The following is a 16,729-nucleotide window of genomic DNA, read 5'->3' on the forward strand; positions in this document are numbered from 1 at the left end:
CTTCTGGTGGGGAATGAACTTAAGTGACGCACTTAGACTCCCAAGAGCAGGTAGCTTCCCGCAGCGATGACCAGGACTGCAGTGAGCAGCCCCGTGCACACGTCTTTGCGTGCAGCGTCATCCGCCCCAGTGATCACATCCCTGAGGTGGGACTTCTGGGTCAGACTCCCTCTAAACCAGCTGTCTGAGTCAGTTCGGGCCGCCTCCCTGGGGGCCCTCACGTAGTAGACAGGGACGGACGGGGGAAGGCAGAGAGGTTGCGGGGGGAGAGGGAGGGAGGGAGGATGAGCGCGCGGGCCCCTCCTCCTCCTCCAAGGGCACTAACCCCATCAAGGGCCCCACCCTCCCGACCTCATCTAAACCTAGTCGCCTCCCAGAGGCCCCACCTCCACGGCCGTCACACAGCGTTAGGGCTTCAACACGTGAACCTGGGGGACACGGTGCCATTCAGAGCACAGGGCAGCTGCAGAGGGGCTGGTGCCATCATGCTGCCCCACACGGGTGGCACTGAGGACATGGTGAGGGGCCGTCCTAGAGGGCAGAGGGATGTGGCCCAGCCGAGCATCTACTCGAACTTGCAGGCAGTGACAAGTGGCTTAGAGAGCTGCCCGGAGGACCGGGAGGGGGCAGACTAGAAGCTCGGGGACCAGGAGTTCCGGGGAAGAGGTGCGTGGATGGACACCTGGGGGTGTTCACGTGCGCCCGGGGGCTCTCACTGCCCGGGGACACCAGCAGCCACATGGACGGGACGGCGTGACCGGTCCTCAGGCGGCCTCTGCCCTTGGCCACGCCCACGATTGGGCAGCTGCTTCATGAGCGGCGTGGCGTGCGCAGCGCCCGCACGGCTTCCTCTCACTGAGGCTGGTGTAGCTCCTCCTGCTGCCGCGTGCCCGCCTCTCAGTGTCAGGGGTGACACACCGCACCCTCAAAGGGACCAGCCGGCCACTTGGTGGCCACTTGGTTACGTGGAACTGTTTCCATGCTGGAAAGCCCAGGGGTCCATCCTGATGGCCTGGCACGTGTCCCAGGCTGAATTCGCCTTTCCTGCGCAGGGCATCTCCTCGGGCACCACAGCCAGGAGCTCAGAGTGTCCGAGCCCCTCACACAGGGTCTGGAACCGCACTGCCTCCGACCGCGTGCCGCACACCACACCACCAGGACCGGCAGCCTGGCGGAGGGAGGGCGTGGGCCCCGGTGACGTGGCTCGGGCGCCGGCTTCGAGATGATATTCTGCAGCTGTGGGGTGCTAGTCCCACCTTTGTGGTCAACTCCTTAAGCCAGAAACAAAGTTACACGGCGCTGTAGCCACACTGGTCGAATTCACAGACTTCAGAATCGAGTAGACAACAGGCGGTTCCACTTGCCGTCACCCCACGGGACTCACCCTGGGAATACGGGCCTCCATCCTCACACCTCTGGCTCTGTGGTTCCCGGAAGGGCAAGTTCCCCCGGGGGTTCCAGCAGTGAGAGTCCCAGCGAACTCGGGACGGCTCTGTGCGTCTGCCTTTGCCTCACTGGACCAGAGGACCAGCGGGCACAGGAGAGAGCCGTTGCACTGGCAGGAGTAATCCGTCCCGACCCTAGGGGGGGGGCACGCTGCACAGTGGAGCGGGGAGGGACACGTCTGGCGTTTGTAGGGTCCACTGAGATCATTCGTGGGACCCCTTGGCCCTCCAGTCATAGCTGTGAACGGGCAAATGCAATAGTAATGTCCTGGAAAGACAGAGTCGCTGAGACTCAGGCCCCGGTGGGCTCCTCGCTGGGCACGTTGGCTTGACCGGGAGGGCCCCCGCTGAGCGGGGGACGCGCAGCGTGTGGAGTGAGCTCAGTCACCACCGGGGCCACTGCAGCGGTGGGGTTCCTGTGGGCCACACCGACCCTCTTCCTAGACATTCTCCCAGGAATTAAGATTGGCTCTTGGAGAACTGTGGCCGGATAAGGTGAGTTTGCTGGGAGACGCCGGTGCCTCTGAGTGGATGCTGTCGGGGCCCCACTCAGATCCTCTTTCCTGGATCAGGGACACCATCTCCCCGTCGCCTGGGCGTTGGGTGCTAAGGGCTTACATTGCCTCCCTCTCCGGAGAATTGCTTCCAGTTGCCCCAGAAGTTATGTAACCCTCAGGGGAGACCCTGGCCGGGACTGCAGAGGTCAGAGGACAGCCCTTCGTCTCTGCGGTGCACGTTGTGTTCCGGAACCCAAACCCCTTCCGCTCCAGAGACACCGCGGAGGCCGCAGGGCGGCCCGCCCTCTCCCTGCGCGGCTCCTGCTACTCCCTGGGGGCGCTCCCCTGGCGGCCCCCGTGCCGCCACGCCCCGCGTCCGGGGAAACGGGCACGGGGAACACGCACTGGCAGGTCCTTGTCGCTGGCTGGGCGACTGGGGTTCCCCCCAGAAAGGTGGGTCAGGGAAAACTCTTACAGTTACACTGTCCACCCAGAGTGAGAAAACCCCGCGTTCAAGCCCCAGACCCTCGGCCCCTGGGCCCCGGCAGCCCCCGCACGGCCCGGACGCTCCTTCTCTGTCAAGTGCTGAGAATAACGGACGCCCCCGGAGGCTGAAGGCGGGAAGTGACACGGAGCCCGTGAAGCACCCAGTGCATGGGGATGAGTGCTCGGGGACCGGCAGCCACAGACGGTGACGGCGATGATGGCAGGGACAGACCTGGCCCTGCCGCCGCGCCCTCTCACCAGTCTTCTCAGCACTCAGGTTTGAGCCAAAATAGGGCCCCGGTCACCTCAAGGCCTGGAGCCTAATCCCAGCCACTCTGCTGCTTTCCAAATTTGGAGCTTGTGAAATTACGGAATGGCTGGAAGGCAAGGAAGAAGAGCAAAGCGGAGCTGTGTGAGCGTATACATGTACTCAGACGCCGGCGCTGAGGGAGGCACGATATTCACGTCCTGATGACCGGGGTGCCCCCAGACGCTTGTTCTCAGAAAACATCAGCTGTCTGACGGTTTCATCGCTCATTGCATCCTCGGTCCACACGGCTCTCCCTGCTGGCCTTTAAGCCCCTTAAGACAGACGCACCCTTTTCACCAAAGGAGAGTCCCTGGCCACCCCCTCCCGGTCTCACCCTGATTCCCAGCTCACGAAGTTCTCTCATGCAAACAGATCAGCTTCCAGCAGCACCGGCATCACCCTGACCCCCCTCCCCGGGGCGTTCCCGCCGTCTTAGCATGGACTGCCCAGCAGAATAACGCAGATGGGGGGCTTATAAAGAACAGATTTGCTTCTCGCAACCTGTAGGCTGGGTGTCCGAGGTCAGGGTGCCGGCAGGCTCGGGCCCGGCGAGGGTTCACCTCCTGGCTCACGGATGGCCATCTTCTGGCCAGGTCTCCACATGTTGGAAGGGGCAGGGGAGCTCTCTGGTGTCCCTTTGTAAGGGCACTAACCCATTTATGAGGTCTCCAGCCTGGTGACCTGATCCCCTCCCAAAGACCTCACCTCCCGACACCGTCACGTTAGGGCCTGGGATGCCAAGCGTGAACTGAGGGAGCGGGAGGCGCACAGGCCAACAGCCAGTCCACAGCGCCCTTCCAGCACGTCCTGGGGCCGACGCACGAGCCGACGGCCCCCGCTGCGCTTTGCTCTCTGCTCCTTCCACTACTTCTGAACGCGGGCAGGGAGGTGCCCGAGGCCCTAACTGTAGTCCCAGAGGGTCCAGGCTGCGGCTTCAGGAGAAGTAGGTCCCTTTATGGCTGGGGGAGGCTCCGGGACTGCGGAGGCTCCCTTCGTCCTGGCTGTTGGCAGCACCCAAAACACTTCCTTCCCGTCACATTAACCCCCTCCAGCGAGGGCCACGGTGGCCTGGGTAGTGCTGACGGCCCCCTGGACAAGGTCAGGCTCCCTTATCTGCGTGCAGGATGATCACACTCACGGTCCTCGCCACAGCTGGATGTTTCCGATCCCACCTGTTGCATTTTGGTAGTTATGTGTGTATGTTTCCGGGGCTGTTTACATAGAGAGAGCTCCTTTTTTCCAGGAATATTCCTATTGAGATAACCCAAGAACACTCCTGTTTTAAAAAATGGCTTGGAAATTCTTGGCAAATATGACCACATCTTTTAAATGGAGAGATGAGCTTGCAGAAGAGCAATGGAAATGTCCAGGGGCCCCCAAATGAATCGCCTGACCCAAAATAGTAATTGAGGTGAGCTGACGCTGTGGTCGCCTGGGGACTGGCTCCCAGATGCTGGTCTGATATGAAAGGTCTTGACGTGGGCTCCTAGGACCGGGGATGAAGCCCGTAGGCACCAAAATGGCAAACATTTGAACTGAGACTTCTGCATAAAGCCACGATCCCCACACAGCCTCCGTGGAAGGGATGGATGTTAACAAAATCCACCTGCCACCACGCACACATTACCAGGAAGCTTGTCAGGCTTTGCCTTGGCTGAGATGGAAATTTTGAAAATCTCTTCTGAAGAGGAGCATTTTCAGAATGGTGGCATAGGGACCCCCAAAACTGCTCCTCCAAAAGCAAGGAGAGCACTCGCTAACGCGGTCAAAATCAATTTTTGTTTTTTTAGAACTCTAGAAACTCATCTAAGGCCTCCAACAATTTGAAGAGCCTTTGTTCAAAAAAAAAAATGGTTCAATCTTGGTAAGAATAGAGAGCTTTGTGGCATTTTAACTCGCCCTGCCCCCTTCCCCCCTCCCAGCGGTGTCATGGCCTGAAAACCAACAGCGTATCAGCCGCGATAGCTATGAAAAATGGCAGCATAACAGGCACTGAAGAGGGAAATGCCAAGACAGTCCTGAGGATCTAGAAAGTCACACGCACGTGTAGGGGCATGCACACGCCCAGAGGGCATCAGAGAGGGCACTGGTCTCATCCCTGGCTGAGCTTGGGGCTCTGTGCAAGGAGGGGCTGAAGGCCAACGTGGAGCAGTAACCTGCTTACAGAAGCGCCGACACCCCTCAGCAGCGTCTGAGGTTATCGGTTAAAGGTACTCAGGGAAATCTCTGTCCCAACATTACCTGAAGAAGAAAAAAAGCAGTCAGAAATTTCCCCCGAGGAAGCTCGAGCATTGGACTTACTAGACAAAGATTTAAATTAGCTACTATAAATATATTCAAAGAACTAAAGGGAATCATGGCTAAAGAACTAAAGGAAAGCCTGAGAATGACCGCTCACCAAGAAGATACTATCAATAGAGAGGGAGAAATGATAAAGAATGGAAAATAATCAAATATAAATTCTGTGGTTGAAATTATAATAACTGAAATGGGAAAAAAATCACTAGGTGGGTTCAACAGCAGATCTGAACTGACAGAAGAAAGAACCAGTGAACTTGAAGTTTGGCAAATTGAGACAATCTATTTTAAAGGACAGAAAGAAAAAGGAATTAAAAACAGTGAGCGGAGCCTCACACGTCTGGGGACACCATTACGCATGGCAGCATACACGTAACCGAAGTCCCAGAATGAGAGAGGCAGAAAGGAATTTGAAAAAATAATGCCCCAAATGTCCCAAATTTGATGGAAAACATTAATCTACACATCAAAGAGCTTCAGTGAACTCCAAGTAGAATTAACACCAAGGTTCCCAAACCAAGACCCATCACAGTCAAACAGCTCCAAGTGAAAGACAAGAGACTCTGAATATTAAAGCAGCCAGAGAAAAGCTGACTTTCCATCAGAAACTTTTAAGCCAGAAGGCAGTGGGATCACACATTCAAAATGCTGAAAGAAAGATACTGCCAGCCAAGAAGCTATATCCAGAAAAGCTATCCTTCAAAAGGGACAAGAAATTAAGATGTTCCAAGGTGAACAGAGCAGGATGGTTCATCCCTAGCAGACCTACCCTGCAGGAAGTACGCAAGGACGTTCTTCAGGTTGAGATGGAAGCAAGTTGAATTCACATCAAGAAATTAAAATTACCTGTAAAAGGAACTAGAAAGGTAAATGTAAAAGATGGTATAAATGCATTTTTTGTTTGTAACCCTTTTCTTACTCTATTTGATTTAGAAGACAACTGTATATAACAATACTTATAAAACTGTGCTGATGGGCTCCAAATGCATAAAGATGTAATTTTATGACAATCTGGCACAGATGAGGGAGGGAACAGAGCTATATAGAAAAGCAGATTTGTATACACTATAGAAATTAAGTTGATATTAATCCTAACTGGCTTGTAATCATTTAAGATGTTTATTGTAACAGAGAAAACACTAAGAAAATATAGTAAAAGAAGCAACAATAGAATTAAACTGCTACAGTAGAAAACATCTATTTTACACAAAAGCAAGTGGGAATGGAGAAACACAGGAACAAAAATGACATAAGACAGATGGAAAACAAACAGCAAAGTCACAGGCATGTGTCTTATATTATTAATAATTACACTTAATGTAAATGGGTTAATTCCTCCGATCAAAGGGCAGAGATTGGAAGGACAAATTTTTAAAAATCATGATCCAGCTACACATTGCGTATAAAAGACATGCTTTAGATTCAAAGACACAAATAGTTGGAAAGGAAAGAGATGGGAGAAATACACCATGCGACCAGAAATCAAAAGCAAGCTGGAGTGGCTGTATTCATACCGAAGATAAGACAAACTTAATGACAAAAATTGTCTGAGAAGCGAAGAAAGACAATTTCTAATGATAAAAGGAACGCATCAGGAAGATATCAAAGTTACAGACACGTATGTATCTGAAAACAGAGCCCTGAAATACATGAAACAAAAACCGACAGAAATAAAGAATTCACAATAATAGTTGAAGGTTTCAACACCCCGGTTTTGACAACGAACGGAACCAGGGAGGGGATTGGCCGGGAAATGGAAGACGGGGAGAGCACTGCGGACGGAGCCGCCGGCCGGCCTTGCGGGACGCTCGCCGCCGGGGCGGGCGCCGGCGGCGGGGGGGGGGGGGGCGGCCTCCTGGGCGGACCGCTTCCTAGGTCACGACAGAACCGCCGTAAGTTTAAAAGGACTGAAACGATGCAAAGTAAGTTCTCAAACCACAATGGAACAAAAGCAGAAGTCAGGAACAGAAGAAATACTGGGACAGCCACAAATATGTGGAAATTACACACACACTCCTAAATAACTGATGAATCCACGAAGTCAGGAAGGAAATGAGGACCGACTTTGAGATGAGTGAAAATGAAAACACAACATGCAAAAACTTACGGGGTGCGGCCAAAACAGAACAGCACGAAAGTTACAGCTACAAACACCTACACTGAGAAACAAGAAAGATCACAGATCAGTAACCTCACCTTCCAGCTTAAGGCACTGAGAACAGAGGGGCAAACTAGCCCTAACGCGGAGGAAGGGGTGGCGGGCACCGCCGTGTGCCAGCGCGGCTGGGCCGTGGGGGACCCGGAGGCCCGGTCAGATGCGGCTCTGGGTGCATCTATGCGGATGTTTCTGGATAAGATTGACATCGGAATCAGTGACTCAGTAAAGCAGGTTGTCCCCCCAGTACAGACGGGTCTCGTCCAGCAGCTGAAGGCCTGAACAGAACAGAGTCTGGCAATCCCACGGGTAGGCGGGAACCCCTCTGCCGGCCTGCGGGCAAGACGGGACATCGGGCTTCTCCTGCCTCGGGCTTGAACTGAAACATCTGGTCCTCCGGGGTTCCCGGCCTGTCAGCCCTTGGGCTGGAACTACACCGTGAGCTCTCCTGGTTCTCAAGTTCCTTCCAAACATTTAAAAAAGAATCAGCACAAACTCCTACAACAAAAAGAGGGAACACTTTCTAGCTCATCCTATGAAGACAGTAATATCCTGACCCTGAAGCCAGACAAAGACACCCCAGGACAAGAAAACCAGACTAGACTCTAGGAAAAAGGCCAGATCCCTTTATGAATATTGATGCAAAAGCCATCCAAAGACACCAGCGATTTGAATTCAATGGCACATAAAAACGCTCATACACCACGACCAAGGGGAATCTACACCAAGACATTAAGGCTGATTTAACATAGGAAAATCAATTAATCTAAGGCACCCAATGAATAGAATAAAGACAAAAACAACACGATCATTTTAATAAATAAAGACAAATCATTTAACGAATCCAAAACCCTTTCATGGCAAAACCACTCAACAAACTTGGAGTATAAGTGCACCTCCTCTGTCCGAGAAAGGCTGTCACGGAAAGTCAGCAGCTCATCTCTGCTCAGTGCGAACGCTGACAGCTGCCCTCAGCGCCAGGAACACAGAAGGAAGGCAGTTCTCACCACTTCTGTTCAGCACTGCACGAGGGGTAACAGCCAGGGCAATTAGGCAGGAAAAAGAAATAAAAGGCATCCAGTTTGGAGAAGAAGCAAAACTATATTTATTCACAGGTGACACAGTCTTGTATGTGGAAAAATCCTGAGGAATAAACAAACTAGTAGAACCAATAAACAAGTTCAGCAGGTTGTAGGACACAGGTTAATACACAAACAGAAATTATATTTCTATACATCAGCAACGAACTGTCTGAAAATGAAATTAAGAAGTCCATTTCATTTATAATACATTCAAAAAGAATGAAATCCTTAGGAATAATTTTAACAAAAGATGTTCATGACTTGTACATTGAAAACTGTAAAACACTGTTGAAAGAAATAAAAGAGGTAAATAATGAAAAGATATTCGTGTTCATGGATCCAAAGCCTTAATATTGTGGAAATGGCAGTATTCCCCTAATTGATCCAGGGAGTCAATGAAATCTCCATCAAATTCCCAGCTGGCTTTTCTTTTTAAACAGTAATTGCTAATCTTATCTTAAAATTCATATGCGAATGCAAAGGAACCAGAAAAGTCAACACAACCTTAAAAAAACAGGGAGGGCATGTCCAAGGGACACGGGAACTAACCCAAAGAGTTTTCAGCGGCCAAAGCCGGAACAATTTGAATAATATAATAAATAACAACAGCATTAGATGAGGGGGAACCACTCATGAGTTCATAAACAAGTGATTAAATAGACAAATAAATGTGGGAGAATAGGAAGCTCTCCTCACAGAAACATTTCAACTAAGAAACGTAAAAATGAATGGATGGAAATTTTAAAATCATCGTTAGAAAAACCACAGTAACAACTGCTGCAGGCAGAGTCCACCAAGGAAGCTGCAATAAGCAGGTGAAGGTTTAAGGACAAACAGGATATTTGCATAGCCTCAAAGTACTGCCCCCCAGATGTTCATTAGTAATGTGGCAGTGTGAACCCTGACAGAGATCACCTTGCCCACAACGTCCAGGCGGGCATCGCCTGCAGTAAGACACAGTGACGTCACTGCACCCTGCTAGCGTGTCACCTCTGCGACAGTCTCTCCTCCAAAGGCACCACCTCCACACAGTCATGAGGAACAAGACGAACCCACGCTTCGGGACATTCTGCCATACCTGAGCTGTACTCTTCAAAAGCGCCGAGGTCCACGAATGCCGAGGAAAGACAAGGATGTCACAGGCTGGAGGAGACCAAGAAGGCATGACAACCAAAGACAGTGTACGATCCTGGAATAGAAAAAGCACATCCGGGGAAACACTGGTGAAATCCAAAAAAAAGTCCAAAATTTAGCTTAAAAAATAACTTACTAAAAAAGAAATATACATTTCTGCAAAAAATCTTTTACCATTAAATATAATTCAGAGTACACCCATGAAAACGCATCAGCAGAGTCACTACATTTTAGAGGGTAATCTCCAAAATAGTCAATAAATAAAAAGTTCCCATTCTAAACAATTTCAAAAAATATTAACAAAGAAAGACCCCTCCCAAATGACTTAATGGAGCTAAAATCACTCTGATTGTCAGAAACAGGAAAGGGCAACAGGAGAGGAAAATTACAGGCTGACCACACTTACGAACAGGGATTTTTTTTTTTTAATTCATAAAAACAGTACGGCCAAAAATTAAACCCAGCAAGGTGAAACATGCAAGCCAATAAAAGACAAAATGTCATCACGCAACGGGATTTATCAGAGAAATGCAAATGGCTTAGCGTAAGAAAGTTGAATTCCCATTAGTTACCACAAGTGTTCATCAGGCTTAGGTCAAAAGCATTTGACAAAACAGTCAAATGCACAGTAGTTTCAACACGTAAGGTTTACCTCTCTGACGGCTGGAGAGAGGTCACCCACTGCTGGTGTGCCAGGTCAGTTTTAGGAGGCCATCTGAGGACAGGCCCCTTCTCTTTTGTCCTCGTCACCTCTAAGGCATGACCCTCAGCTGTCCAATCCAGGAAGACTCAAGACCTCAACCACATGTCTCCATAAGACAGTGGACACAAGAAGGATCAGAATTCCCTTAAGTGTGCAGTTCTGAAGTTGTACGTCCACTTCCGCTCCAGTTAGTCAGATCGTCCTCACGGCCACAAGCAGGTACAAAGGAGGCTGGGTTGTAGGGCGCGTTCTGAGCAGCCACAGGCTGAGCGCACACACAGCAATTCTATTGCTCTGAGAGCAGATCAGTCTCCCTCTGCCTGTGACACCATCCCCGAGCCCAGGCTCCGCCAGTGACGTGCGCTCCTCTCCCAGGATCGGCTAGAGCAGGGGAAGACACGTTCCCGCCCCCAGCACATCCAGACCACAACAGCACAACAGGAGCCTATTTGCAGGAATAATTAAGGTGCCAAATCTGTCAGACGAGCCCTTGAAGGGAGCAGGGTTGTTCTGGCAGCAGAAGTTTGAAGCATGAGAGACATCAGATACGCGGGACAGTCTTCCCTGCTGGCTGTGAGGATGGAGGGGGCCACATGGTGAGGACTCGACTGCAGCTTCTGGGAGCTGAGTGAGACAAGACCCTGGCAGCCAGCCAGCAAGGAAACAAAGGCCTTAGTCATGCAACCACAGGGAGCTGATTTCTGCCAATAACTGTGAGCCCCAAAGAGGATTCCAGACTTCAGAAATGGACCCAGTCCACCTGACACTTTGACTATAGTCTTGCGCGACCCTGAGCAGAGACCGGTCAGGCTGTGCCGGATTCACGACCCTCAGAAGCTCTGAGATGATGGCTGGTCTTCAAAGCCACAAAGTGGCAGCTTAGGAGATGGAAAGTCTAGACTTTCCATCTCTGTTTACAACTGACTAGCTCCATGCCGACTTCATCCTCATCCTTGCAGACTCACGGAGCAGGTGCCCACTTGTACGGCCACTTGCTCCTGACAAGGATGGAGACACAGAAGAGTAGGGGGAGGATGGTATTTTTCACCAGTTGTACTGGGTCGACTGGATAGTCAGTCAGCAAAACAATGACACTCGGCCCTTACCTCCCACCACGCAAAAAACACGCACCCCAGGCGGAGAGAGCTCTAAATGTGAGAGGAAACCAGTGAGATGTCTGGAGAGAACCTCGTGAAATGTGTTCACGACCTCGCCAGGCCGAGGCTCTGAGCAGGGCACCCAGAGTACTGACCAGAAGAAGATTAATAAACAGAATGATGTAAAATTGGGGAATTCCGTCACTTGCAAGACGTCCACGTGAGTGGGGCAGGAACTCTGCAGCAACATGACTGGCCAACGGATGGCAGCCAGGACGGCGGGGAGTGTGCCCGGGTCGGGAAGACCCACAGGCAACCTGACGGACACGCGGGCGCGCCGTCGAGAGGACCTGCGTGAAGGCGGAGCGGCAGACGGCGGAGAAGCACGAAGCAGCCCCAGCCTTCTCCAGCTGCAGAAAAATGCAAACGGAGCCCGCGGCCCGCTAGCTCAGCGCGGCTGAGCCGGGAAGACCAACGAGCCGCGTCTCGGCGAGCGCGGGGAGCAGCGGGGGTCGCCCCGTGCTGCCGGGGGACCGCGTTATAAGCCAAAGGCTCTGAGACCCCTGAGAGGAGCCTGCATAACCAGCACACGCGCCGGGGCCAGCAGTCCGCCGCGCGGTCGCACCCGGCGGGCGCGGTGCACGGGTGTCACCGCGGTCACGGACAGGATTATCAGCAAAGACCTTTAATCCAAACACCGTCAAACTGGAAACACTCCATGTCAGAACAGATGGGTGAGTCACTCACTAAACAGGAAAACGCTCAAGGGGGTCGGGCCGCACCGGCGATCGTTCCCAGCCAGAAGCCGTGCGCCTCGCCCCAGGCCGCGCGAGGCGCCTCGCGCCTGAGGCCCGTGGCAGCGTAACAAGCTGGGCAGTGACTGCCTTCGGTCCCGAACGTGAGGTTGCGGTGGGAAGGACCCCAGGGGGCTGCTGGGGTTCCGGAATGTCGTGTGCTTCCACCTGCGTGCTGGATGCATGCGTGTGCCCACTTTGGGAAAATTCACCCTCTCGCACACCTATGGCTTTCATTTTTTCTGGTTGTGTGCTGTCTTCAAACAAAATGTTCATTAAAAAAAGACACAGCAGGAAAAAGAACAATGACAAAGCATTCCAATAGAAAAGACGGCAGAGGGCATCAGGGACTTTCACAGAGCCAGTGACCCGAATGCCTGGACACCTGGCAGAGACGCTCATAGTCACCAGCCACGAGGGAGCTGCTCATCAGAGCAGGGGGGACAGGCCCCCGGGCCCCGGCCGGGCCAGGGCAGAGGCCTGCCGCCCCGTGCTGGTGCCCGTGGGCCCACGGCTGCGCTGGAGGTGCCGGGGCTGGGCAGCGCCTGCAAGCTCTTGGCAAGTGTCGTAGGTGAAGGTGCCTGCCCAGCAGTCCCACCCCACAAAGCTCACCTGTGTGTCACAAGAATCATTGCACGAAGGTCTGTTTTGGCATTGTTCACAACAGCAGGGCCTCGGAAGGTACCCGGATGCCGTCCCGGGAGACCAGGCGAGTGTGGCAGGCACCGAACAGCAGCCACACACGTCAGCGCGGCTGCGTCCCTCGGGGACGCCGACACCCCAACGGGCCCTTCAAGCAACGTGCCAAGCAGGGCTGAACGAGTGATGCCCAGCGGACGGTGGGGACAGCCAATGCCACGGTGAGAGATTCCGGTGGGAACAGAACGGGCTCGAGGGCTGTCCAACTGACAAGTGGGATGAAGGTGGCGTCAGCGTGAGTGTGGGCCACTGGCACGTTATTCTCCACACTTTTTTCTACACTGGAAAGAGTCCATGGTTCTAAAAAATCCTTTGAAGAAGCCATTGAAATGGGAACTAAGAGGTCTACGAAAGAGCCACGACCCCCTTCTCCCGGGGGCCCTCCCTGCTCCGTCCGCCCTTCCCAGCCTCGCGGCAGCTGGTCCTCCAGTCTCCGCATCTGATGTCGCACCCGGGGCCCAAGCCCCCGCCAGCCTCTGGAATGCAGCTGCCCGTCCTCCAGGGGATGTGTCTCATGGGCCATCTTCCTCAGGGGCATCTCGGGTCCCGAGAGAAACAGACCTGAGTTTTGACCCCAGCTCCACAAGTCACCGGCTCCTTGGCCTCCGGTGAACCCCAGGGTCCTCTCACTGCCGCACCCGGAGGGTGGCGGGTGTGCCGGCACGGGAAGGCTCTGCGGGGGCTGCTGAGCCCCGCACCTGCCAGCCCACTGGAGGGGCGATGGGCTAGCCAGAGCCAGGGTAGGGCCACCTGGGCCATGGTCATGGCGACACTGACTGTCCCCATTGTGACCCTGGGCAAGCCCTCTGCTGTCGGACAAACGAGGGTCTGGCAGCAGGACCCTGAAGCTCTCAGGATGCTGGGCCCAGGTTCCCACAGCCGGGGCCTCGGGGGAGAGGGTCACAGGATGGCCACTGCCCCGCTTGACCTGCATTTCCCTGGCCTGGGGCTCCGTGCAGGGCAGGAGAGGGATGGCTGGCCTCCCCTGGTTAACGGCCCCTGACTCTCACTTCCCCGGGTGTTAAGCTTCCCTCCTCTCGGCCCACTAATTATCTGGAGGCTTTCCAGAGCCCCGAGCCTGAGAAGCGATTTCTTGGGGGATTTGGTTTGGACGGGAGAGCCTTTCCTGCAGGAAGGGCCTGCAGGTGCCGGCCCCCAGCCCCAGACAGAGCACCCCTCCTTCACCTCACCTCTGTGCACGTGCAGAGTTTGCTCGCTGACTTCCTGGCCCCCTGGCCTCCACTGGGCCACCAGCCACCGGCACAGGCCGCCCAGCCACCCCACAGCCCGTGCGCCAGCCCGGGAGTGTCCCGTGTGCACACTAGGCGGGGGGGTTCTACGCGCCGCTGGACACTTAGTAGGAGCGGAGTGAGTACTAAGTAAGTGGGTGGACGGACGGGTGGACGGATGGGTGGACGGGTGGGTGGGTGGACGGGTGGATGGGTGAGTGGACGGCAAAGTTGGGTCCTACCTGAAGCTAAGTGTTCCTCCTCAGACATTGGTGCTGGTAAACCCTCCCGACAGCTCCCCTGGGGTGTGTGGAGGGCCAGCAAACGGGAGTCCTCGCTGGCCAGGAAGCCGTGCTCATTTTAGCTTTTACAACAAAAACTACGCTGTAGGGAATTCGAGGCAACGGCAGCACTCGACAGGCCGGGTTGGGCGTGCTCTGGCCGGGGCCGGCGACTCCGGGCCTGTCTGACGCCCAGCCTGGGTGGATGGGGCAGGCAGGCAAGGGCCCCTCGGGACAGCCAGGAGACCGGCCCTTCCCAAGTCCCGAGAGGAGCTGGGAGCCCTGGGAGTGGCGTCTTTCTCTGAAAAAGCAGAAGGCACGGAACATGAGCGCCTTCTGTTCAGCGGGGCACCCGAGGCAGCGTGGCCGCCAGCAGCCCTGAGTCAGGAGGTTCCTCCCGCACCCGAAGACTCGGCCAAGACAGAAAAAGCGGAAGCCCTGGCGGGACGGCTGCAGTTCTAGCGCGGAGGCAGGGGTCCGCGGGCGTCGGCGTGGGGAGGCTGCCCGAGCGAGGCGAGGCCGTGCGGGACGGGCTGCGCAGAGCTGGGGAGGGTGCGGCCCCGACGTCTGGAAAGGCCCGCAGCCCCGGCCTAGCACCACGGAGGTGTTCTGAGAGGCTGTCGCGGTCTTCGTGCAGAGTCTTAGTGAGTTTTGTATATGCCAATAAAAAAAAATAAAAGCCACTATTAAAGCGAACCCCTGGCACATACCTGGTTTCGATCACATAGGAGCTGGCCTTTTGCACTGGAATTGGCTGCATCTGTTCCAATTAAGCCTTGCTTTTCAGCTTAAAGATATTAGCCCGATCGCTCGTGTTCTGTTTGGACATGAATAGCGCATTGTCTGCCCTGAGCAGCCCTGCAGCCACGCAGACACCATTAAACGGCTTTGCGGCCCAATTAGAAGTGGAGGTGGGCTGGCGGTGGGGGCGGGGACTGACCACCAGGGCCAGGCGCTTCATGGACACAGGTTGAGGGGGGACGGCTAACGTGGACCATGTGTGGGAGAGCGGGCCCCGGCAGGCACCCCTGGCGTTGCGGCAAGCGAAGACTCAGTCCTGCATCTCGACGCGGGACGTGCCCTGGGCCTGACAAGGTGACCAGGGCAGGGAGTGGGCAGTCCCCGTGGGGCCTGATAAATGGATGTCTGCACAGACGGTAGGACCCAGAGTTCTCATGGCAGACCCACGGAGAGTTCATGCCCGTGTCTGCCAGTCTCACACAACAAGACCCCTCCACCCGTGGTGGCACAAGGACATATGTGCGCACGTCCACACGCGCTCCCGCTCCCGTTCCCACACCCGCACTCCCGCTCCCGTTCCCACACCCGCGCTCCCGCTCCCGTTCCCACACCCGCGCTCCCGCTCCCGCTCCCACCCGCACACTCACGGACACGCCCACACACACTCTCACTCACACATACAAAGCTGCATCCCCTCTCCCACCGCCTGTTACTAGCATGTTATTTTATGATTGGATTTTTTTTTTTTCTGCTTAAATGCCAGATCTAGGAAACATATCTGGGCAAATTGAGGGATTTGGTCAAGAGGAAAGTGTGTTTGGAAAGATGGATGGATGGATCAATGGATGGATGGAAGAAAGGATGTATGAATAGATGAATGGACGGATGGCTTGCATGGATGGATGGACGGACGGATGGCTTGTATGGATGGATGGACGGACGGATAGCTTGCATGGATGGATGGACGGACGGATGGACAGATGGATAGCTTGCATGGATGGATGGATGGATGGATAGCTTGCATGGATGGATGGACGGATGGCTTGCATGGATGGATGGACGGACGGATGGCTTGTATGGATGGATGGACGGACGGATAGCTTTCATGGATGGATGGACGGACGGATGGACAGATGGATAGCTTGCATGGATGGATGGACGGATGGATGGATGGATAGCTTGCATGGATGGATGGACGGATGGATGAATGGATGGATGACTTGCATGGATGGATGGACAGACAGATGGCTTGCATGGATGGATGGATGGACGGATGGCTTGCGTGGACGGATGAGGAGCTGCGAGGCAGGTGAGTGGAGCTATGTGACAGCAGATACTAGAAGCCAATGTAAGGGGGTGGGATTCTGAATACTTTCTGTCTCTCTGTCTTACTTCTCTAGATTTTCCACGTTCTCTACAGTGAGCACCATTACTTCCATAATCTGATGTAAACAAAGACCCCAGCACTGGTCCTCTCGCTCCTGAAGCTGAGGGGAGCGGAATTCCGAGGCACCGAGACGCTGGCCCGTCCTGGCCCTTGGGTTTGAAACAGAGGGGCCTCCTTCTCCTCTGGCTTGGGTGGCCGCCGCTGTGACGTCAGCCCTGTGGCGGGTAACTCGAGAATCACGTTGGGAAGCGCTGGGACTGATTGATCATGCGTGCTGGTGTCCTCTCCCGGGGGCCTCGGGCAGGGCCTGATGGGCAGCTGGCCGTGTCTCTCACCAGCGCTCAGGCTGGGAGCAGCATCTTCACTCCACGGGGCGGACGGAGCGTGGGGA

The sequence above is a fragment of the Camelus dromedarius genome, chromosome 14, assembly GCF_036321535.1.
Source record: "Camelus dromedarius isolate mCamDro1 chromosome 14, mCamDro1.pat, whole genome shotgun sequence".
Classification (NCBI taxonomy): Eukaryota; Metazoa; Chordata; class Mammalia; order Artiodactyla; family Camelidae; genus Camelus; species Camelus dromedarius.